Source organism: Callorhinus ursinus, unplaced genomic scaffold (genome assembly GCF_003265705.2).
Source record: "Callorhinus ursinus isolate GAN/ISIS: 27379988/994484 unplaced genomic scaffold, GSC_fseal_2.0 scaffold4, whole genome shotgun sequence".
In the NCBI taxonomy this organism is placed as follows: Eukaryota; Metazoa; Chordata; class Mammalia; order Carnivora; family Otariidae; genus Callorhinus; species Callorhinus ursinus.
The window spans coordinates 11,546,562-11,570,984 of record NW_027397066.1 but is presented as its reverse complement, the minus strand read 5'-3'; the positions used below and the strand labels follow the sequence as shown (position 1 = coordinate 11,570,984).

General features: G+C 40.5%; 1 protein-coding gene across 7 annotated transcripts in view; it reads right to left on the bottom strand.

Moving 5' to 3' along the window:
* C1QTNF7 (C1q and TNF related 7) overlaps window positions 1-24,423 on the bottom strand; it is a 102,457-nt gene that overhangs the window by 11,509 nt on the left and 66,525 nt on the right. For 3 of the 7 annotated variants that reach the window (XM_073891452.1, XM_073891453.1, XM_073891449.1), the window contains exon 2: window positions 15,015-15,076. The exons of 2 other annotated variants lie outside the window; for them this stretch is intronic. The gene's annotated coding sequence lies outside the window, so the exon portion shown is untranslated. Of the gene's footprint in view, window positions 1-6,517; window positions 6,824-15,014; window positions 15,077-21,822; window positions 21,913-24,423 lie in introns of those variants that run through there. 2 more of the 7 variants (XM_073891451.1, XM_073891450.1) reach the window with 2 other exon arrangements.

Here is a 24,423-nt window from a genome sequence, read left to right as displayed (position 1 = left end):
TTAATATTTCCAATAGCCAGGCAAAAATGTGCTCAAAGAGGGTAAAAATGAACACAACTGAAACAGATGCATTCATTGAACAAATGGTTTGCCTTTCATTGACAAATGCATTAGAATATTGTCTGTGCTGTAGTCTAAATGCTGGAAGCATCCCCAGTTAGTTTTTTTTTTTTTTTTAGATAGGGAGGGGACAAGAGGAGGGGCAGAGGGGGGAGCGACAATCTTAAGCAGGCTCTACGCTCAGAGTAGGGCTCCATCTCACACCCCTGAGATCAGGTCCCCAGCCCAAATCAAGAGTTGGATGCATAACTGACTGAGCCCCCCAGGCACCCTCCCCTCCCCACCCCCCCTCCCACCCAGTTAGAATTTTTGAAAGGCACTCAAAATGATTATCCATTAACCATCCTCGTCGGAACACCAACATGATGTGGTGCCTGATGCGACGACAGCATGGTGGTAAGTGGCCACTCGAGTCTTGGGACTCAATTTACTAGGATAACAAAGGGCTGCAGGGTATAACGGAAAACTACAGTGGCATCACCCTGTAATGGTTCTTCATTTTACTTAAAAGTCAAAAGCCTTATGGTACATGGTCTTCAAGACTCTCCTTGATTGGACACCCAACCTCCTTACTTCTCTGACTTCATCTTCCTCTTCTCTCCATCCCACTCTCCAGCTCCAGTCGCTTCGAGAAACACCAAGGAATTCAGAGTGACTGAATTCAGATGAGAGAGTGAGACATGTTCTGCCTTAAGGCATTCATACTGTCTCTTCCCTCTGTCTAGAACTCTCTGCCCCAACGTGTCGACATGTCTCACTCTCTCATCTTCCTGTGTGAGTCTGCTCAAATACCACCCTCTCCCTGACGCCAGTTCTTACACTCTATTTAACATTGCAATTGCCTTTCATACCTCCTGACTGCTCCCCCATTCTGCTGTACTGTTTTCTCTTCTTCCTTGTACTCACCACCTCTAACTTATTAGATTATTATTACCTTTATTGTGTTTTAAAAATACTGTATATCTCCATCTGCTGGGATGTAATCTCCATGAGGGTCAGAGACTTTGTCTTAGTCATTGACTTCTACAATCATCTAGAATAGTGTTTGGCACAAAAAGGTTGTGGACAAGGAAGGAGATTTTTTGGGGGGCAGTTCTGAGTTTTGTGAAAAACAAGATGAAGAACCAGAGAGAATGGACTATGAGACTATTACAAGGGAAAGAGAAAAGAGAGACTTAAAGAAATATTCTGGAGTTTTGTGGGTCCCTTTCACCGTGTTTGAAAAATACAAACAAAAGACTTGAGTTGTTTTAATTTTGCATAGTCTAGAGTATTTAGAAGTATTTTAAGTATTTACTTTTTTTGGTATAGATAGAACATGCACATTTATAAAATTAAAAAAAGTGTATGCAATGAAGGTAAATCTCTTCTCCCTCCTTCCAGTCTTCCAGACATGCAGTTTCCCTCTCTGGAGGCAATCACTGTTGCTAGTTTATTATGTGTCCTTCTTCCCCATGTTCGCACAATATATGCAACTTTCTGTACCTAGCCTTTTCAGGTAGCTAAGAGATTTTCTCTTATCAGTATATAAGTGTATATATATATATATATACACATACTGTACATAGTTTATGACATGAGCAGCAAATAGCTTTTCCCAGTTTGCCTTTTCATTTTGTTCAAAGCATTTAAAAATATTTTTATCATGAAAACATTCCTGGGACACCTGGGTGGCTTAGTCGGTTAAGCATCTGCCTTTGGCTCAGGTCATGACCTGGGTTCCTGGGACTGAGCTCCATGTCAAGGGGGGGGGGGGGGGGGGGGGGTCCCTGCTCAGCAGGGAGTCTGCTTCTTCCTTTCCCTCTTCCTCTGTCCTTCCCTCCCAACTTAGACTCTCTCTTTCTCTCGTGTTCTCTCTCTCATGCTCTTGCTCTCAAATAAATAAATAAAATATTAAAAAAACCCAACATTCTTGAAGTTCAATTTATTGTTTTTAAAAGGCCTTCCTCACTTAAAGATAAAAAGATTTTTCCCACTTTCAGTTCTTTTGTTGTTTCATTTGTTCACATTTAATATTTGACCCATTAGAATGTTTTTCTTTTTTTTTTTTTAAAGATTTTTATTTATTTATTTAACAGAGAGACAGAGAGAGAGAGAGCACAGGTAGGCAGAGCGGCAGACAGAGGGAGAGGGAGAAGGAGGCTCTCCGCCAAGCAGGGAGCCCGATGCGGGGCTCGATCCCAGGACCCTGGGATCATGACCTCAGCCGAAGGCAGCCGTTTAACTGACTGAGCCACCCAGGCGCCCCCCCCCCTTTTTTTTCAGTTGAAGATTTATTTATTTATTTGAGAGCGAGAAGGGGAGGGAGAGAGAGAGAGAGAAAAAGGGATGAAGGGGCAGAGGGAGAGAGAGAGAGAGAGAGAGAATCTTAAGCAGACTCTGCACTGAGGGTGGAGCCCCATGCAGGGCTCAGTCTCACCACCCTGAGATCATGACCTGAGCTGAAACCAAGAGTTGGACACTTAACTCTGCCACCCAGGTGCCCCTAGAATGTTTCTGATAACAAGTGTGAGATAGGGATCCAACTGTATATTTTCAATACCTTATATTGAATAATCCATCCTTCACCCATTTTCCCACTGGTTTGCAGTGAACTTGGGTATTTTGGCTGGGACCGAACTATGTGGGTCATGGCTTTATAAACATTACAATATCTTTGAGAAAATCTCTTTACTGAGATTTAATTTACACACCATAAATTTGGCCAGTTTGAAGTATACAACTCAACATACACTATAATCCAATTTTAAATCATTTTCAAAACTACAAAAAGAAACCTCATACACATTTGCAGTCACTCTTCATACAAAATATTTTGAAGGATTGCACTGAATATGCAAATTTATGTAGAATATGTGTTAAAATGTATTTTTTCCAACATCACGCTCCTTTGGAGTGAAAAAAATCAAAGCTCTGGAAATATTGTTAATCTTGAACAGAGCTGTCCTGGGATGTTAATGTATCCTATTTTTCTGTAGGGATTACAAAGTAACAGGTTTTTAGTTTTTTAAACTTCTTTTTACTTTGTGGTAATTTAGATTTCACAGCCTTTATGTGAATGTGTATTTGAATCTATAAAGCATGAATGTAGTATATAGTGTTTTGTAAGATTTTTCGTGATAGAACTCTTTGTTCTTGCTAAACGAGCCATGAAAAATACTTGGAGAAATACTGAATAAATCACAGCAAATATTGAACTTTTAGACAATGCACCCACAGATTGAGATTCCTTTTTTTAAAAAGTAAAATAAACCCATGTATATACAGTCAACTAATATTTGACAAGGAATCCAAGAATACATCCTTCATGGGAAAAGAATAGTCTCTTCAATAAAATGGTGCTGGGACAATGATATTTATGTGCAAAAGAATGAAATTGGATCCCTAACTTACACCCCTCAAAAAACAACTTGAAATGGATTGAAGATTTGAATATAAGATCTAAAACCATGAAACCTCTAGAATAAAACATAGGGAAAAAGATCCTTGACATTGGTCTTGGCAACAGTATTTTTGGATATGACAACAAAACACAAGCAACAAAGCAAAAACAAACAAGTGGTACTACATCCTACTAAAAAGCTTCTGCATAGGAAAAGAAACTTTCAACGAAATGAAAAAGCAACCTAGAGAATGAGAGAAAAGAATTGCAAACCATGTTAATGGAGGTTAATATCCAAAATATAAAAGGAACTCATACAACTCAACAGGAAAAACCAAATAATCTGGTTAGAAAAGGACAAAAGATCTGAATAGATATTTTCCCAAAGAAAACATATAAATGGCCAACAGGTACCTGAAAGATGCTCAACATCATTAGTCATCAGGGTAATGCAAATCAAAACCACAATGAGATATCACCTTACATTTGTCAGAATGGTTATCAACAAAAAGAGAAGGGATAAGTTTTGCTGAGGATATGAAGAAAAGGGAACCTTTGTGCACTGCTGGTGAGAATGTAATTGGCATAGCCACTATGGAAAACAATATGGAGATTTCTCAAAAAATTAAAAGTAAAACTACCACATGATCCAGCAAACCCACTTCTGCATATATATCCAAAGGAAATGAAAACAGGATGTCAAAGAGCTGTCTGCACGCCCACATTTATTGCAGCATTATTCACAACAGCCACGACATGGAAGCAACCTAAATGTCCATTGACAAATGAATAAGGAAAATGTGGTATACATACAATGGAATATTATTCAGCCATAAAAAGAAAGAAATCCTGCCATTTGTGACATCATGGATGAAACTTAAAAGCATTATACTATGTGAAATAAGTCAGAGAAAGACAAATACTGTATGATCTAACTTATATGTGGAACCTAGAACACTGAACTCAGAAACAGAGAGTAGAATGGTGGTTGTCAGGGTCTGGCAGGTGGGAGAAATGGGGAGATGTTGTTGAAATACAAACTTCCACTTATAAGCTGAAAAAGGTTTGGGTATCTAATGTGCAGCATGGTGTCTATAATTAACAATACTGTCTTCATGTTTACTTGAAAGAGAATAGATCTTACTGCACGTGATTACTACACACAAAAAATATTCTTACTGAACACAAAAATGATAATGATGCAAGGTGATGGATGGTGTTAATCTTGTAATAATCATTTCACAATACATACAGGTATCAAACCTTCACATTGTAGAACTTCAACTTATACGATGTTATATGTCACTTCTATCTCAATAAAGCTGGAAAAAAATGCAGTTGGTAGAATGTAAAATGGGGCACTGCTGTGCAAAATGGTAAATTAATTCCTTAAAAAATGTAATCTAGAATTACTATATGATCTAGCAGTTGCACTTTTGGGTATATATCTAAAAGAAGTAAAAACGGACTCAGATATTTGTACATCCATGTTTATAGCAGCAATCTTCACAAGAGCCATCAACAGATGAATAGATGAACACGATATGGTATATACATACAATGGAATATTATTCAACCATTAAAAGGAAGGGAATGTCGACCCATTCTACAACATGGAGGAATCTCGAGAACTTTCTGCTAAGTGAAATAAGCCAGTCACAAAAAGACAAATACTGTATGATTTTTACCTATGGATATATCTAGAATAGTCAAGATCATAGAGACAGAAAGTTAAATGGTGGTTACCAGGGGCTGGGGAGTGGGGTGGGGGGTTCATGTTTAATGAGTGTGAAGTTTTAGTTGGTGAAGATGAGAAAGTTCTGGAAACGCACGGTGGTATGATGGTTGTAAAACAGTGTGAATATGAATATACTTGCTGTCCCAGAAATGTATGCTTCAAAGGTAAATTATATGTGATGTCTATTTCCCCACAATACAAAATACCAAGTGAACAAAACAAGATGAATTGGGAAGCAGGGAACCTACTAGTATTTTTATGACTGTGCTGGGTGTTCTAAAACATTGTTTACTTCATCATTACACTGCTTTTATGCAGTAGGTGATATTATCTTCATTTTACAAATAAGAAAATTGAGACTTTGAGGGATCACATCCACACAGCCATACAATGGCACAGGCAGGATTTGAACTGAGCTCTTTTTGTCTCCAAACACTCCCGTTTTCTCCCACATCGTGTGAGGGAACTGTAATATTACTTCATGACAAAGGGCTGCACTTGATTATTAATTCGACTTGAGAATGTATTCTGCCTGGAAATCATTAGGAAAAAGATAGGTAACTAGGGGTGGCCAAAACACGACATATCCTTGGCCTGCAGAGGAAGAGATTTCACAACAGCAGGCTCTATCCTTCTCTAGCTGCACTAGGAGTGGCTCTAGGAGTGAGCAAGACAGGGTGGGGACCTGAGGTGTTCACATCCCAGCTGCTTCTGGTGTGTGGTTCCTCAGCTCTGTCCTTGGGGCTCCAGTCTCCCTCCTTAGAACTGCCTCTTCTGCTGGCCATGGAATTCCTTCCCTTCTGTCACTATGTAGCAAGCAGCACCTCACAACCATGTTGTGTTATGGCTATCTATCTAACTTGCTTTTTCTCCAAAATATAAACTCTGTGCCACCAACATTTTTAGGACCAAGACTGGTCTGCAGTGGAGCTCAACAGAGGTTGAATGAAGAAAATATTCATTTATCAATATCTCCTTAAAGAACAGCTTGTGATTTACAAAGCTTTGGCTGCTTTATATATAGTGCTACAATGGCACAACAGTAAAAAATGCTGACATTTGGCAAACATTTTGTAATCTACAGAGCAATGTTAAGTCCGTATCATCTTTCCAAAAGACCCTTTTGTAGTAGATTGGACAGGGAACTGATGTCTCAAGAACTCAGGTAACTTGTCTATGGCCACAGAGCTCATGTCAGACCGGAGATTTGAACCCAGGCCTTCAGTTTCATGGAATTTTCTAGCAGAGCTGTCTAATAAACTCAGAAAGCTACCGTAATGAAACGGGCAACTGCATCTACATTTGCCAAAGTTCTATAAAAAGAGTAAACACCATACCTTGCTCTGGGTTGGTGGGTTGCTCCAGGATTCTAAATCCACAAGAGACTGAGGATCTTTCATGAGAGCTTCAGCGAAAAACTTGCTTTGGTACCAGACAGAAAAAGAGATCCAAGTTCTCAGAGGTTTCCAAATAGTTGTGCTAAAAATAATTTTCTCCTTTAGTCCCAAAGAGCCAAAGGCCCTGGAAGTCATTCATGGGGTGAGGCTCAATCAGGGGCCGGTCAAAATTATGGTTTTGTTTGAGATAAACCTTAAGCTCCTGCTTTCTTTTACTGGTACTTTTAGAGGTGCCTCCATCTCTGTGTGTCGTGGCCTCTTTTTCAGATTTGTTTACTTAAGTTTTTCCCTCTTCATTTGTTTTCCACTGGGTGGAAGTTTCAGGAAAAAAAATTACTCACTGACTGGAAATTAGTTGTTAACTTAGAGAAAAGAGTTATTTCCTACTTGAGAATTTTCAAGGTAGAATCTTCAAATTCTGGAGATTGGGTGTTGTCTCATGGAACAAACAAGGAGAGGTGGTAAATATTCTTGGTAAATATGGCAGGAAAGGGGGCCCTCATCCTATGTGCTGTGAAATGGAAGAGGCTTATGAGCACTGCACTGATCTTTTCTTTGTTCTCTGCTGAATGGGTAAATGATTGGGTATTTTTAGAAGACTGATATGTCTTTGTTACTATAGAGAACCGATCATAACAACTCAAAAGGCAGAATGGTTCTCCAAAGCCCGTGACTACTCATCTTCGATGCAATCAATTTCTTTGTTTCCTTCTGATACGTACTTCTCACATCTCCTCAGCAACAGCAATATATAATTCATGATGCCGTTTATGGAAATTCAGTGCCTGAAAAATCTTGTTTTTATCTTGCTTTCCCTACCATTCTTCTCAAGCATTTGAGAATGTTAATTGGAAGAAATATTTTCAAAGTTATCGAAGTAGACATTGATGATAAATTTGACCAAGAAGATGGATGGGCTCCCCATGCCGATAATCTTCATTTTTGCCCTAGCTATCCACCCTCCCATCTGGAGGAAATAGTCTTTTGAATTTGTTGCCTGTCCACAATATGAATGCTATCATAAGGTGGTAAAAACCTCTCATGCTGGGCACAGAAGTGAGCAGGTTTTTGCTAAATTAGAGTAGGATTTTTTTTTCAATTGAGTAGGTTTGACATGCGGCATTTTGTCAGTGTAAGGTGTGCAGTATATTACTTGATATATTTATATATTGTAATATGATTGTTGTCATCATATTACATAGTTATAGTACAATAATATTGTCTATATTCACTATACTGTGCCTTAGATCTCTAGGGCTTATTTACTGCTCGTTACAAGTTAGTACCCTTAAACACCTTCAGTTTTATCCCCCTCCTCTGATAACCACCATTTTGTAGAGTATGATCTTAATCAGATGTCCTCAGGTTTGTCTTCTCATCCTCAAAATAAAAAGATATCTTTCATTATTTCTAAGTTTTCTCACAGTTCTTAATATTCTCCAACAAAGTGCTTGTGCCTGATGAGATTGAATTTGTAAAAAAAATGCCCCTCCTATACATATGGGTAGAGATACAAGTCACGTTGAAGGAGATATTTATTGAGAAAAGTCACTCAATTGACTCTTTAGGTGCTGTGCAATATAAGGAGGCACTTGGCAGTAGCTCAATGAAAGTTTTTCCTCTCAGGGATTTTTGGCTGGAGAGGTGTTGAGATTATTTGCTTAAATGGTCTTCTAGAAGGAAGGAACCAAGGGTCCAATTCCTCTTTATGATGCAAATTTAAGGAAATTAGTCATGTACTATAGGGTTGGTCTGGTTCAAAGCTGGTCATCAAGAAAGGACGCGGTAGCTCGCAGAATGGACCTGACCAGGAGGTAAGTGAGAATCTGGACAAAAGGGCCAAAAGCATTTCAGGGTGGTGGCTTTGGTACAGTATATGAATGAGCCTGCAAGTTTGTCTGCTTTCATTCATTCTGTCAGGGCAGATATCCTTTGGGGGACAGTGGTTAAACACACAGTGGTGGATTAAAAGGATTATTATATTAGAACTTAGTAAGGGGGTAATATGGAGTCAGCAAGAGCATCCCCTACAAAAGCATCTACTGGAATGTGCATGGCTAGTGTTTAACTGTGTCACCATTTGGTGGCAGCTAAATCAACGGGAAGGGTGGGCAATCAATTTTTTTTTTTTTGTATGTTTTACCTGGGTTGGAAGTAGGAATAACTCCTTTGAACCAAGCAAGCCTCTAGAATTCTTAGGTTGTTCATGGAGGGGAGGATTGAGGTCTTGAGTAGTCTACATGTTAATAAAAGCAAATGGGATCCTAGCAACTCACTGAAAGAAAAGAATGGCATGACCAGATTGAACTTAAACAGGCAAAGCAGGTCACTGGGGTAAAATGCTTCCATTAGTTCAGTACCAGTAGAACATCACACATCAACCCTTTGTCATGTGTAAGGCTTGACTTCACTCTCTAACTTCAAGGAATCTCCCCTTCTAAGATGCTGAACTAGAACACCAGTCCTTACAAGCTTAATTTCAGGTGTTTCAGCCTTTGGATGTGTTAATTTATTTATATAAAGTGATGGCTTTTTAATGGGCTTTTCTCATTCACTCTTTGAAATAGCACAATCTCTGTCAAAGAACTTAGAACTAGTTTCTTGACGTCCAAAAGAGACAGATGTATTCTTACCGTACTGCCTTACCTTGGCCAAGTATTGATACAATTTATGGTTATTTATATTTGCTTTCCTGTGTCATCCCCAACTTCCTTAATTTCCCTTTAATGATTGAGAATAAAGTTTCTTGTATTATTAAGGTATTTTTTCTGTTCTACAATATTAGATTTTAAAAATTATTTTTATCTCAGATAACTCATTATAATCTGTATCTTCTCAGACATATTCTTCTTCACAAAGAGAACTAGCCTTTGAAATTGTCTCCTACAGCATTCAGAGCTCTGATGGGGCTAAAGCTTGTTAGTGACTATTTCACTCAGCTTTTTTGATGCTTTTTTTAGAGACAATGGTGAAAGTGATAGGTAAAATAATATGCTGCAGGGAGTATTAGCTGAGAGTAAAAAATCAGATTCTGTTTTTACCTGCCAGTAATGCCAAGGCCAAGGTCTTCCTCTGCCTTTCCTATGCAGAGAAGTTTTTCCTCTCAGCTTGTGCTTTGGTTTTCCTGTAGCCTTAACTCACTTATCACCTGAAGTCAGTTCAATCTAGACCAATCCAATCAATGCCCACAGAGCATCTAACAGTGTGCTGGTTCAGCTCTCAAAAAAAGAGTTCAGGTTTGTAGTTTTGCCAATTTTTTTTTTTTTTTGGTGTAAATACTCCCTTGATGGGGGGCATGTATTTTTTTGAATTCACATTTTTATTTTCTTTGGGTAGATACCCAGTGGTGGAATTATGGGATCATATGGTATTTTTAATTTTTTTGAGGAACCTCCATACTGTTTTCCACAGTGGCTGCACCAATTTACATTCCCACCAACAATGCATAACAGTTCCTTTTTCTCCACATTGTTGCCAACATTTGTTATTTCCTGTCTTTTTGATTTTAGCCATTCTGATAGGTGTAAGGTGATGTCTCATTGTGGTTTTGACTTGCATTTCCCTGATGATGAGTGATTAAAAAAAAAAAAACAAAACACCTCCCATCATGGCCAATTTCAAGCCACCAACCTGACCTTGATTAAATGCAAAGTTGGGAAGATATGTGCAGAATTGGCCTTTTTGCTAAGTACTAGATTTATTAAAAAAAAGTTTTAGCTGATATACAATGAACACTGATATGCTATGACATTACATCCTGTTGAGGTGAATAATTTTATCATCCTTCTTTTAGAGATGAAGACTGTAGCAGTCTGATCCACAGTTGGCCCACCCAACCATTATACCATATACCTCCCCAGGGTGTTGTTAACTTTACAAGATCAGGTTCCTGCATCCAAAGAGCTTTCAGGAAGGTAGAATGCACACCTGACTCCTCCTCCTCCCTGGAGCACTAGATTCTGTCTGGAATCTAATCTCTTTCTTGCCTCGGTGCCTTATTCATTTCATCTCCTTCGGCTTGCAAGTTCCTGCTAACTGTGTCTTCCCCATGCCCCTTTCTTCATCTGCTCACATTTTTCATCCTTATCCATTACTTTGTCCAGAAAGTCTCCTTGATGCTTCAGAAAGTCTCCCTGATGCTCTCCATCAGGTACAGCCTTGTCTTCCCTTGAACCCTCCTGGCACATTATTTGAGCCTTTCTTATGCACTTTGGCTCATGGATTCTCAATTAGGTCTACTGGTTCAGCATATCAGCAGATTAGGTCAAAACATTTGTATTTTTCAAAAGGCCTATGAGTAACTCTGATGGACAGCCAGGCTTTGGAATCTTTGTCTGATCTTTTCTTGTTCAAATGATGCCCTGTTTGTTAGTCCTTCCAAACCACAGGGTTCCAGTCATACAGATCTGGTCTTCTCCCTCTTTCCTCTTGTTCTTCTATTCATTACCTCATCACATATTTATTGAGCTGTTATTTTATGCTAGCTACTGAATGCTTGGTCTTGGTATTCAAGGGAGAGTAAACCTAGAGCTCTTATAGAGGAAAAGTTTAGTGGAGAAGACAGACATTCATCAAATAATCACAGAACTATGTTTAAGAGGATGTTAATTTGGACTTCCCATCATCTTGGAATTTCCTTTGAAGACTCAAAGCAAGGAATAATGGGCAATCAGTGTCCACACATCCATTTAAGACTTGCTAAGAACAGCTGGATCTGACACTGACCAGTGTCTACTTTCCATCCACATAAGAGAAAACTCGAAGTTAAAAAATGATTAATGGTTGGTTGGAGAGAGCCTTCAAAGTAGAGAGCTGTTGGCTGATAAGGGAGTGCTGATGAGTTCTCCCCTCCTTTCCTATGAGGGAGGTAAGGGAAGAGTGATACCCACTCTCCAGCCAAAAGATCACTGATAGTGTGAAAGGTGCCTGCAAGAAAGAAGCTGTTTATTCTTCAGTTGGATGTTTAACTAAACTGTGAAGCTAAAAGACTTGCAGCTTTCACAGGATCAGAGAAATGTGATAAACAGGTTCTGGGGGAGCTTGACCCACCCCTGGAGGTTGATGTCTTATGGGATCATAGAAACTAGAGAATTCTAGTTCTATAAAGGCAGAAGGCTGTCAGAGAAGGGAGCCAGTATAGGGGAAGCCATTAGAGAGACAAGGGTACAAGAGTTTCCTAAGAGGCAGGTGGTACTGGCAATGAAGCTGGGGTTGGGCCATCTAGATGGGAATTAAGCCAGGACAAAGTCCTCCTAGAGCTAGGTAGCCAGTAAGAAGTCACTGAGTACATCACTGAGTACAGAAGCTGAGGCCGGTGTGGGGCAAAGCAAAGTACCAACCAAGGAGTGAGTCACCCATTCAGGGAACTGTGTAGTATGGAGGTCTCTCAGAAAGTTTCAAATGACCCTGGGAATATGTTCAACTAGAGAGAGTTGGCATTTGAAGACGAGGCACACCTGTGTGTGGCAGGAGAGAACCATGCAAATAGCACATACGGAGCAAAAATACTTTGATCATGTTTTTCTAATTCTTTTGTGCTCTAATCTGACTCTAGACATGTTCAAAGTGGAAGGAGGGAGAAGAGATGGGGGAAGAGTGAAAAACCATAGCAGATCCTGAGCTGAAGGCATGGAAAAGGGAACAGGCTGTATTTTGGATGTGAAATGAAAGTTATGATTTAGATTTGTCTTTTTAATATCTGAAAATGAGTCACAATTAAATAATGAAACTGGGTCATGTAATTGAAAATGACCAGAAAGTTAAGGAATTTGCCTGAGATGTCATGAAAGGACAAGGAAGAAGGATCCAAAAGAATTTGACTAGAATAAGTGATGGGAGAAGGATGAAGTTGTTTCTTACTTATGTCAAGCACAAATAAGGTCATTTGATAAACTCAATAAACTCTGGAGAGTGTTCTGAAGGAAAGGTGAGGGGTGTTTCAGGAGTATCTAGCAGGATGACTTAGCTGAGACTATGGATCAGGGAGGGCCTGCCTTGAGATATGGCATCTGGCCTGAAATGTGAAACAGGAGCTGACATTAACCAGTAAGAGGTTTTGAGACAACACTTTCAGGCTGAGGGATTGCCATGTGCAAAGGTCCTGTGGTAGAAGAGGATAATTTTGAAAGAAGGCCATTGAGAAGGAGCAAAGGAGAGCATGAGCCTGGAGGGAGGATGGCTCTCCTGGCCATGGAAAGTTCTAGTCTTTTTCCTGGGATAATAGGATCCCCTGAAGGACTGTGAACAGAATTTATGAGCCAGGCCATCAACTATCTCTCAACCCTGAGAGGTCACAACAATGAGGATGGTATACAATGAGGTGATGCCTGTTTGCCACTTTCCCGGCTTTTCAGTGTGGTTTCTGAACCCAGTTGCTTTCACTGTAGGGAAAGAAGAGAATTCTTGTGAGAAAATTAGTTTGCATGTTCACTCACTCATTGAATGAACAAATGTTATTGACCCCTACTGTGTGTCAGGGCTTGTCCCAGGCCCTGGGGATCAGAGTTGAAAGAGGAAGAGAAAACCCTGATGTGCACAGAATTCATATTCCAGCAAGAATTTCACACCATTGGAGAAGGAAGGACCCTCAGAGGGCATCAGCCTGATTTTCCCATTTTATAGACCAGAAAACAGATGCAGTGAGAAAAAGTGACTTGCCCAAAGTTTACAACTACATATGATGTTAGAATTAGAACTCAGGTCCCTGTATGATTTCCAAGAGTCACTCCATGCATAGCATAGCCTCTCATCAAGCCCTCATTCCTAACTTCACATGGAGAAGACACCGCAGTGTTCTTTATATATAGAAATATCCATTACTGGGGATAATTGAGAATTAGCAAATAGCATTATCTCCAACCATAATACTCGATCCTTGCCCGTATGTCCAAATGACACCGCTCATATTTTAAATCATAAGAAATGTTTTCAAAATTGCGGAACATTTCAAACATACATGAAAGTGATGCATACTGATGCCCCAGGTACCCGGCTGCCAACTGCAAGTTACCCAAGGGGATTATTATTTCCTCGGTGCCCTATTCACTTAGGCTCCCTTCCCCCCAACCCTAGCATTTGGTATGTTTTGAAGCAAATTCCACACATCATATCATTTATTTTGTAAATATTTCAGAAAACTTAGGAATTTTTATCATCTCGGATAACAAATAACAGAGCGATTGACACCCTGCCGCTCCATCGGCCCTTGAGACTTCTTAACCGAAAACGAGCATACTTTAGATAAGTCAAAAATGTCTTAAAAGCACTTTACTCACAGAATGCCATAGTGTGCACTAAAAGTTTTGAAATGTAATTTTATGGGGCTGTCAAGCTTTTTCAGGGACGTTTTCAGAGTGCAGTGGGAGCTCTCTGATGACCCGTTACAGAAATTCCAAGAAGCTGTGAGTTCAGTAGGGAAGGCCTCTCAGAGCTGGTCTTCCACCCTGCCGCACGTCCAGGATGGGCCCTGCTGGTGCCAGCTGCTGCAGTGTTTGGCTTTCACTAACAAAACCTGTCAAACTGTCCTGGGATTGTTTAGGAAACATCGGAGAACCAGTGCTGTTTTCAAAATGTTGGGTAATTCTGGAGTCTTGGCAGATGAAGGCTAATGGGGTGATCTGAGTTGCCTTGGGAGCTGGAGAGTCCCTCGGCACCGAATGGGGCAGGTCAGCCCATCAGGTGTGTGCAAGGCTGGGCACTGCTGCTTCCATCCCCACTATGGTGCCATCCATCAAGAGAGATGGGAGGAGAACTTGGGCAGTGACACCCGGGCTGACAGACCACGAGAGCAAAACCTCTGTGTGTCTGCTTCACAACCCCTATGCTTCCAGGTTGTTCCAACTTCAATTTGCACACTTCCCTGAGAAATATGGGGCATATGAAAGCCGCCGTATCTTTGTGTGTGTGCATGTTCTTTTTTTTTAAACATTGAGACATGATTGGCATATAACATTATATCCGTTGCAGGTGCATAGCATAGTGATTCAGTATATGTGTATATTGTGACATGGTCACACAGTTTAATTAGCATCCATCACCACACATGGTTACAATTTTTTTTTTTTTTTCTTGCCAGGAGAACTTTTAAGATTTGCTTTCTTAGCAACTTTTAGATGTACAGGGCAGTGTTAACTATAATCCCCATGCTGTTCATGGCACTCCCAGGACTTATTTATTTTATAACTGTATGTTTGTACCCATTGGCCCCCTTCACCTATGTCACCCATCCTCTCCACCCCCAGCCTCCAAAACTACCAATCTGCTTTCTGTAGGATGAGTTTGGGTTTTGTTTTTAGACTCCACACATAAGTGAGATCATACGGCATTTGTCTTTCTCTGTCTGACTTATTTCACTCAGCATAATGTCCGTCCATGTGGTGGCAAATGGCAGATTTCCTTCTTTTTTATGGCTGAATAATATTCCATTGTATATACATACCACATTTTCTCTATCCATTCATCCATCGATGGACACTTAAGCTTGTTTCTGAGATGCCGCATCTTTGAATGATGAAAAATAAAAAAACAGTTACCATTTATCAAGCGTTTATTGTGCCAAGGCACTGTCCTAAGCACCTTATATGTATCTCTCGGTTATTCTTTACCATGAGCCCCAGGAGGTAGCTGCTAGGACTTCTTCATGGTGCGCAAGGGGACCGAAGTTAGGGGCAGATTGGTAGTGCTGGTGAGGGGCAGAGCTGACTCCAAAACCCTCCTCCTCCCCAAACCAACAGCCTCCAATCAGCCTCCTGGTTTCTTCTACTATAAAGCTTTCCTGCCCCTCTGCCTGTCTTTGAGACTCTGCCAAAATGCAAGTGATGGTGGCTCACTCCCTTGCTATAGCAAGTTCAGAATAAATAGCCTTTTCTTGCTCTCATCTGGTTCATCTTCACTTATTTCCACAATGTGGATGCCCACAACCCTTTGTTTCATTTCTCAGTTGTCTAAAGTTCTAGAAGGGAAGAGGGGTACTAGTCATTGGGGCCCCAATAAATGTGGGGAAGCCAGTCCCTACTTTTAAGGGGTTTGCAGTCTCTGTGGGGAATCTAGGCTTCTGTGCATGAGTTATACCTGATACAGACTCAGGTACGAGAATGCGCCCCTTACAGTGTGCTCCTCTCTTACTCATCTATGCCCCCCACATGGCAGCCAAGGGCTAGAATCTAAAGGTGCTCACTATATACTGGTGGATTAATGACTTATTCTGATTAGATGCCTGAATAAGAACAAGGAAGTTAGTCTTAAATGCTGATTGGGTTCTGGAGGCAACCACTGACCAGTATGGCCCAACAGCCATGCGAGTAGCTCCCCTACCTTCCTGTCTCTCTCCCCCGACCTCTTGCAACAGCCTCTGACCTGCTCTCTCTGGCCTTTCCATCTCTGCCTTCAAGTCCAAGCTCTCCTGTGTTACTAAAATGAACCCAAACAATGGGCACTTGATTAACAGAGATTTGTTAGATGAGTGAATAATATCACTTTCCTATTTAAATTCATTCTAATAGTTAAACCCGCTCTGTAATTTTTTTGATCCAAAATATCCATTAGATAGAACTTTGCCACAAGGCAAATGCAAGGGACAATCACAGAAAGCACAAATGGGAAGAAGAATTATTTGCTGGTATGTGAGATGGCTTTGGTTGGAATGGTGAGACCCACCTTGTTCTTGGATTCCCAGAACACCTTGGAAGCCAAAAACATCGCCTCTCCCTTCCAGCTGGCCACATAGGGCCACTCTTTCTCTAATGGTCATTAAGAGGTATATATCTGCCCTCCGAGGACATTAGTTAGTGGCCAGGGCAAGGGACCTATTGGAAGGGTTGCAACTAGCAGCCCAGAGGAGGTCCTTCAAGGGGCTAATGATCAACATCATTTATGGGGACTCCCAATTTGAAGGCAGCAAATAATAACACCCATTTATGAAGCACCTACTATAGAGAATCCTGACCATTTAGTGAAGTAGGTATTATTATCTGTTTATTAGAGATATGGAAAGTCAGGAGCCCAGATGAAAGAATTTGCAAAGGTCATGCTGCCACTAAGTGATAGATTTGGCATTCAAACTCAGATTTTTCTGACCCCCCCAAACAGACCTTTAGTTTAATGTGAGGACAGTAATACTGCTTAGCTCCTGTGATTGTTGTAAAGATTAATTGAAATAATCCACAGAAAATGAGTCCCAAGTTGCCTAGAGCATAGTAGGCACTCAGTAACTACTAGGTGAGTTAATATTGCTGGCATTATCTTTGCTGCTCTGACTATTGCAGTTTTGGCTCCTGGTCTCTGATGAATCTTCCGTCCTGTGTTCTCTGTGCCCACTTCGCCCCTGAAAACCACCCAGGGACCTGTCTTTGGTTTCAGGGAGGCCAGAGGTAACATGGCCAGTTAGTGATGAAACTTTTTATCCTGAGGGTTTTGAGAGTGTCTGTGTGACATTATCTAGGCAGAAAAATAGTGATGATGGTGGTGATAATAATAATAATAAAAATAAAATAATAATAATAATAATGATAGCTTAAATTTATTGAAAACCCCTAAACTCACTTCTTTGTGGGCATTTCAGTTCTATTCCAACTGCCCGGTGTTTCTAAATGTTTACCCGGATAACAGAAGACCCTTGTTCTCTGCTTTGCTTCTTGCTGAAAACATTTGAGGCATTCTGGAGGAGAACCATGGACATGAGCCAGTCTCAGAGTTAAGAGTGACAATAGACCCAACAAAGGCAAAGATTTAGCAGCAGGTGGTACCACTTGCACACACATCCCCTGCCAGCCAAAACAACATTCTCACTGACTCCATTCTAGTGGAGAGAGAGCTGGAAATCCAACAGTGACTCATAGTGTGCTTGGGAAGAAAGCTGAGTATAGTGGTTTTGGCAAAAAGGACAAAAGCAATGAAATGTTACCACAGTCTAAATTAGCAGGACTCTCCACATCTTCTCTCTTCCCACTGACATTTCTTTGTGGCAGCTGACGGAGTAAGACCACTGGCTTTGAAGGCCAAAGTCTTCATTGCCCAGCCATGCACCCTTGGGCAATTTGCATGAGCTCTCTAAACCTTACTTTTCTCTTCCATAAATTAAAAAATCTAAAATAGTTCAAACCAGGTATGATTGTTAAGATTAATGAAGTAATGCATCTCATTGACTGGCATTTGTGCCACTCAAGAAATGTTGGTTTTTGTTGGTGAAAGGCGAAGCAATTCTAAGTCAGAAACATTCCTTTCTTTTCTTCCTTTTTTTTTTTTTTTTTTTTTTTAGCAGTATTTAGAATTTACCTGCTTGCTGGTGCTAGGAAATGCATGTCTTTGGTGGCGCTCCTTCTGGGCTCTAGATCTGTTTTCAGAATAATCTCATCTGTGTGGTTAGAGAAACTCCCTGAGAGAGTAACTTCTAAACAACTTTTTTAAGACTTGAAGGATGATGTCAATATCTGGGAGAATAGGTGTGAGGCGGGGTAGAGTAGGCTGTCGAGGAAGAACTAACAGCTTGAGGAAAACGTGGCATGAGAGAGGACAGGGTGCGTTGGAGAAAGTAGGACAGAGCTGGTGAGAGGCAGAATATTGTGAGAAGCATGACGAGAAATGCAGGTGGAGGTTGAGGCAGAGGCTGCTCACAGGAGTAGAAGGGCCATTGTGGATCTTGGAATTTAACCGAACAGCAACAAGTAGTACATGGAGAGTAGGATTGGGAGTGACAGAACAATACATACAGTTTAAAAAGATCTCTTGGACTGCCATGTCCAGAAGGAGTGGAGGAAGATAAGAATGAAGGGCTATGTAGACAGCACCCTTGGGCAAAGACAGGTAAGAAACCGCTCAACCGCGGGACATGTTTCCAATGGAAACAATGACAGGTTTAGTTTGTTTATTTTTTTGTTTGGCTCTGTGTGCGCACGCATGCGTGTGTGTGTGTGTGATTGCCTTCCAATATGTTTTCCTATTCATAGTTTACAAAGTTTTCATCAAAATGCATGTATTCTCTTTTAACCTCAAAATTTATTGTCTCCTGTGCTCATTGCTGAGTATCATTGTCATACAAAATTATTCATATTTTATTTTAAATATGTGTTCATTAAAGAAAACTCGTAGAAGAGGAAAATGTGGAAAAGTAAAAGTAACAAAAATTATAGTTCTATCTCTCAGCTAATCACTGTTACCATTCTCGTTTATTTTTTTCTGTTAGTTTTTGTTCTGTGTCTGTGTGTGTGAGCGTAGACCTTCTATTCAAAGATTGTGATATTATCTATCATGGTTGCTGCTCTTTCTTTCTTTTTTTCTTTCTTTCTTTCTTTCTTTCTTCTTCTTTCTTTCAATTGAAATATATCTGACACACAACATTGTGTAAATTTGAGGTGTAAAACGTGTTGATTTGATACATAAATATATTAAAATATGATTGCCATTGTAGCCATAGTCAGCTTTTTTAGAATCAACATATAAGTGATATCATACAGTATTTGTCTTTCTCTGTTTGACTTATCTCCCTTACCATAATGACTTTAAGGACCATCCATATTGTCACAAATGGCAGGATTTCCTTCTTTCTCATGGCTGAATAATATTCTATTATATATACCACAACTTTATCCATTCAATGGGTAATGGGCACTTAGGTTGTTTCCATATCTTGGCTGTTGTGAATAATGTCGCAATAAACATGGGAGTGCAGATATCTCTTTTATATCCTGTTTTCTTTTCTTTTGGATATGTACCTAGAAGTGGGATTACTGGATCATCTGCTTGCTTTTTCTTTAACCTAATATTATATAATAAGCGTTTCTCCTCTGTTATTCTTTGGAACAATTAATGGCCAAATAATATTCATCAAGTAGTTATACCATAATTTATTTAATCTTCTCCCCCCCATGATTGGACAATTAAACTATTTCCATTTTTTTCTGTTATAAATGAGATTACATTGAAAACTTTTGTGGATAAGCCTTTATCCCTATTTAGGATTATTTCCTTAGGATAGATTCCCAGAAATGGAATTACTCCGTCAAATTTGGATGTTTTATGTCTCTCTTGGTACACGCTGCCAAACTGCTTTCCAAAAGGTTGTGTGAATTTATACTACCCTGTTCCTGTATGAAAACAAAATCCAGGAGAATGTAAGCTCCCCAACAGTCAGGCACCCTTAGTCCCTGGAACACAGACAGAGCCACAGAATCTTCGATTTGGAAGTAACGTTAAAGGTAGGCAAAGCTGACCTCTATTGATGCTTGATCATAACAGCATGTTTTGTGGAGAGGACATCGAAGCTTGTTCCACAGTGGTACTGACAATGACACCAGCTCTGGGTTGGGTGGCCCCAAATTCCCTACACAGCTCTAGCCAGGGGTTAAGCCCTGGTCATTTGTAATCTCACAGAACTAGAGCCATAGTGCCTAGTGGGTGCTCAGGTGACCTTGCCAGATGGGATACAGGTGATGAGACACATTGCCTGGGTTGAAGTCATCTCATTGTCTCCCTGGGTGGATGGCTCTGGCAAGACACCAGAGTTGCCTTCTGGTGTGGTCAGGTCTCAAGGGCATCAGAAGCCTTCAGTCCCCAGGGGGTTCCTCTTCTATGGAGTCTTTGAAGTATGAGCCACTTTTAAAAAGCTTTCCAGGAGCCCTTGCTCAAAAATCTGAGTTATGTGGCCAGGAGGTAGAATCTATTCTTATCTCCTCTGCACCCAAAGTGCCAAGCCCTCCTGGCCTTTTTGCCAAAGCTCTACACTGACCTTGACCTACCAGTGAGCCTTTGCCCTGTTCATTGCTGGCCTTCTTTTGCTTTTCTTTTGCCCTTCAGGCTATCTAGAGCCTACCACTCTTCCAGATCAGCTGAAAGCTGGCTCTGCTAACTCTGGGCCATTCATTCACTTCACTGAGATTTATTCTACCCCCCTATACCAACTACTGGCCATATGCTGAGGTGTAGAGTTAGACAAGCCCTTTCTAGTCCTTATATACACTTTATTCTTGTGGAGCTCTATGACATTGCATGTTGTTGCTCTCTTTCAACCTGCAAGATCTTTCTCTCTGTTTCTTCATATGGTTCAAGCCCACACTTATTAAAAAAAAAATCTTCATTAACATTCAACTATGTGCCCAGGCATTGGTCAATACTGTTGACTCAATGAGGCCTCTGAATCTGCAGTGGGTTAGGGGGCTGAACAACTCCCAGGAGTTTCACTGAGTGCTGTCCTGGGTTCCACACTGTGCTGAAGGCTTGACACACATCCACTCACTTCATCTTCTTAAAACCAGAGAAGGTAGTTACTATTATTACTATTTTCACTTTATACATGGAAAAACCAGTGCACAAGAAGTATGTATCTTGCCTGAGACCATGCAGGCTTAGACTCTTAACCACTATATTTTACTACTTCTTTGTAAGTAACGACACACCAAAGATAGTAAGTGCTACAAAGAAAAAAAAGGGGAGTTGGTGTCAGAAGTTAAAAAGGGGGAACTATTTTAGTTCTAGGGCTCAGGGAAGACCACCCTAAGAAAGGGAAATTTAAGGAGATTCCTGAGGATGACTTAGCTGGGTGAAGACAGGAGAGGAGTCCTCCAGGAAGGGAGGAGAGCCTGAAGGTCCTGTGGCAGGAGAGGGCTTTGGGAATTCTAACAAATGAAAGGACAGTGGGTTGGGGCTTACAGAGCAAGATGGCCTATAACAGAGGCAGAGAAATAGATGAGGCCAAATCATTTCAGGGCTTGAAGGGTTAAATTTTATCTTAAGAGTAATGGGAGGGGCACCTGGGTGGCTCAGCCAGTGGAGGCTGAGCATCTGACTCTTGATTTTGGCTCAGGTCATCTTTGTTATTCTTAAAATGATGCTCTGCTGAGTGGACAGTGGATTGGAAAGGGCTGGCGAAGGGAGATGAGTGATCGGTTGGGAGGCTGACGCAGCCAGTAGGGCAAGAGATAATCGTGGTGGGCACTGTGGCAGCAGGAGATACAGAGAGAGGAGACCTATTTTTGTTTAAGTCTTGATTGATTAGACCTTGTGTCCTATGGGAACCCCTCTGACATTGTCAACCCCACCTAGCTCTGGAGCACCCTCTCTCTGCTCCATAGCACCCCAACCCATGATCACACAGGTGATGGTCTTCACTTTATATTATCTGCTTTCTCTCTGGACTGGGCGCTATCTATTGTTTATTGTTTTGCCTACTGTTGGACTCTTACCACTAGAACAGTGCCTGCCACAGCGCAGGTGCTTGATAAATGATTTAAAAATGTGTTTAATCGGTCACTTACTGTGTGCTGGTCCCTGCACAGTCACTGTGCATTGTCTTGTGTGCTGCACTCAGTAACCCCAAATGAGGTGGTTAATATTTCATGCTCATTCTACAGAAGAGAAAACAAAGGCATAAAGGGCCTATCACCTTTATCACACTCATGTAATTACAAAGGGTTAGAGCCATGGCTCGAACTCGGGTTTGTTGGTGGCAAAGACCATGTGCCAGAACACCTAGCTACCTTCCTGCCTGCACCATCCACCAAGTTTGCACATTAGGGAAGCAGGGCTCTTGCCTGGATCATCACTGAATAAGAAATCCTGGCACAGTGCAGTAGGCAGCAAGTAGGTGTGCATGGAACTCTATCCCAACTTAGACAGTGTAGGCATACAATGGAATATTGTTCAGCTCTGAAAAAGAAAGGAAGTACTGATATATGTCACAACATGGAAGAACATTGAAGACATTCTAAGTGAAGGAAGGCAGACACAAAAATCCATGTGTTGTATATGTCCATTTGTATGAAATATCCAGAACAGGTAACTCTGTAGAGATGGGAAGCAGAGTGGTAGTTGCCAAGGGGTGGAGGTGGGAGTAAGAAATGAGAAGTTGACTGCTTAATGGTTACAGGGGTTTTCTTTTGGCATGAAGGAAATGTTTTGGAGCTTGATAGAGATGGTGGTTGTACATTGTAATGCACTAAATGTCACTGAACTGTTTACTTTAAGATGGTAAATTTTATATCATGTAAGTTTCACTTCCATAAACAGTAATGCATGGAAATGAAATGCACTAGCTCCAGGCTAGTGGTTAACTGAGGAGCAAGGAAAGGATCAAAATGGAGCCTCAGCTTAACTAGTAATTTTTTATTTTTTTAAATAAAGAAATAAACTTAAGAAATTTTCTTTATAAAAGATCTGAAATAAAAAAAACTAGCATTATTTGAGTTATTGCTGGAAATTCTTCCATATAGAGAAGGGGAGCTAAGGCAAAACAGAGTGCCAGAACTGAGAGTGAAGGCAGAGTTGGCCAAATTTTAGCCAAATTCTACATCCACTAAAGCCTCTGACTTTAATGTAAAAGGAGGGACTTTGAGGTCATGTGACTCAGACAGTGTGTGTGTGTGTGTGGGGGGGCACAGTTCTCACCTTAGAATGAATGCAATGTCAATGTGAGATCTAACAAACTGCAAATATCAGCTTCCGATAAATTGGTCTCTCTTCCCTCAGATGGAGAAGGAGTTGTCTGAGACACCAGAGTACATCAAGTGGAGGGCTGAGTCTTCCCAAATGAGGCTCAATCAAATGTCATGGAGAGAGCTCGTGCCTCAACAGAGTAGCTGCCCAGGTTTGCAGGGAAGTAGAATTCAGGTACCAACACTTACTGAGAGGCCCTGGGACCCTGCCTGGGAATGCAGCATTGTGTACATATGTCAGTGTGGCTAACTTCCAGACTCACCTCTTGGGTGGGTTGTGTTTGCCTCCGTGTTGTAGCTGAGGAAATGGAGCCTCAGGTGAGGAACATGCCCAGTGTCAAAGAGGGAGCAAGACAGAGCTGGGAGTCCAACCCAGTCTGTCTGCTGGAGCTTGTGTTTGCTGCAGTGCAGAGCCTGCACAAAGAAGTTCCTGGATAGGCACTTGTTTAATAAATAAATGAATGGTAGCAAAACAAAATAGTTTTAATGGCCAAGTAGTTTGGTAAAGATTCACAGAATTCAAACTAGCTAGAGGGTAGGCATGTCCATAGGTTGTACAAATACAAAGTGGTACAACCTCTTAGGAATGCAAAATTTATATTGACAATATATACGAAGAGTCTGAAAATTGTGCAACTCTTTGTCTCAACATTTCTACTTTTATGATTTAATCTGAAGAAAAATTTAAAAAACGTAGACGATGCTATATGTACAATGATGTTGATCACAGCTTAACATACTCTTTTTTGGTTATTAGAAATTATTTCTTTTACAGTTATAGATTGGTTAAGTCAATGGCACATCAACAAAAGGACTATTTTGTAGCCCCTAGAATCTATGTTCTACAAGAACATTTAATGACAGAGGCAAATGTTTATTATATATTAATTAAGGGGAAAAATAGGCTGTCAAATAGTGTCTCTAGTGTTGGAACATTCATTTTGGCTTTAAGAAATAATAAATGTATCAGAAAGATGAGAAGCCTCAATATCAAAATATTAATGTGGCTCTATTGTTGTGTGGAAGTGTTATGGGTGATTTATATTTTCGACTTTCATTTCCATTGTGGTTTCCAAATTTCTATGGGGGGCAATAAGCATATTCCTTTTGGTTTTAAAAAGTCAATAAATGCTGCATTAAAACAAAACAAACTCACTCTACCCTCCCAATGGACAATATCATGTGTAGATAGAAGGAAGGTCCTATTTCTCAAAGAAATAAAACATTGATAATATAAGAGATTATTTGTGGATATTTATTTCAGTGTATTTTCTCTTCCTCTTTTCTTTCCTTCCTTCCTTCTTCCTCCTTTCTTTCTTTCTTTTCTTCTTTCTTTCTTTCTTTTTTTCTTTCCTTCCTTTCTTTTCTTCTCTTTCTTTCTTTCCCTTTCTTTCTTTCTTTCTTTCTTTCTTTCTTTCTTTCTTT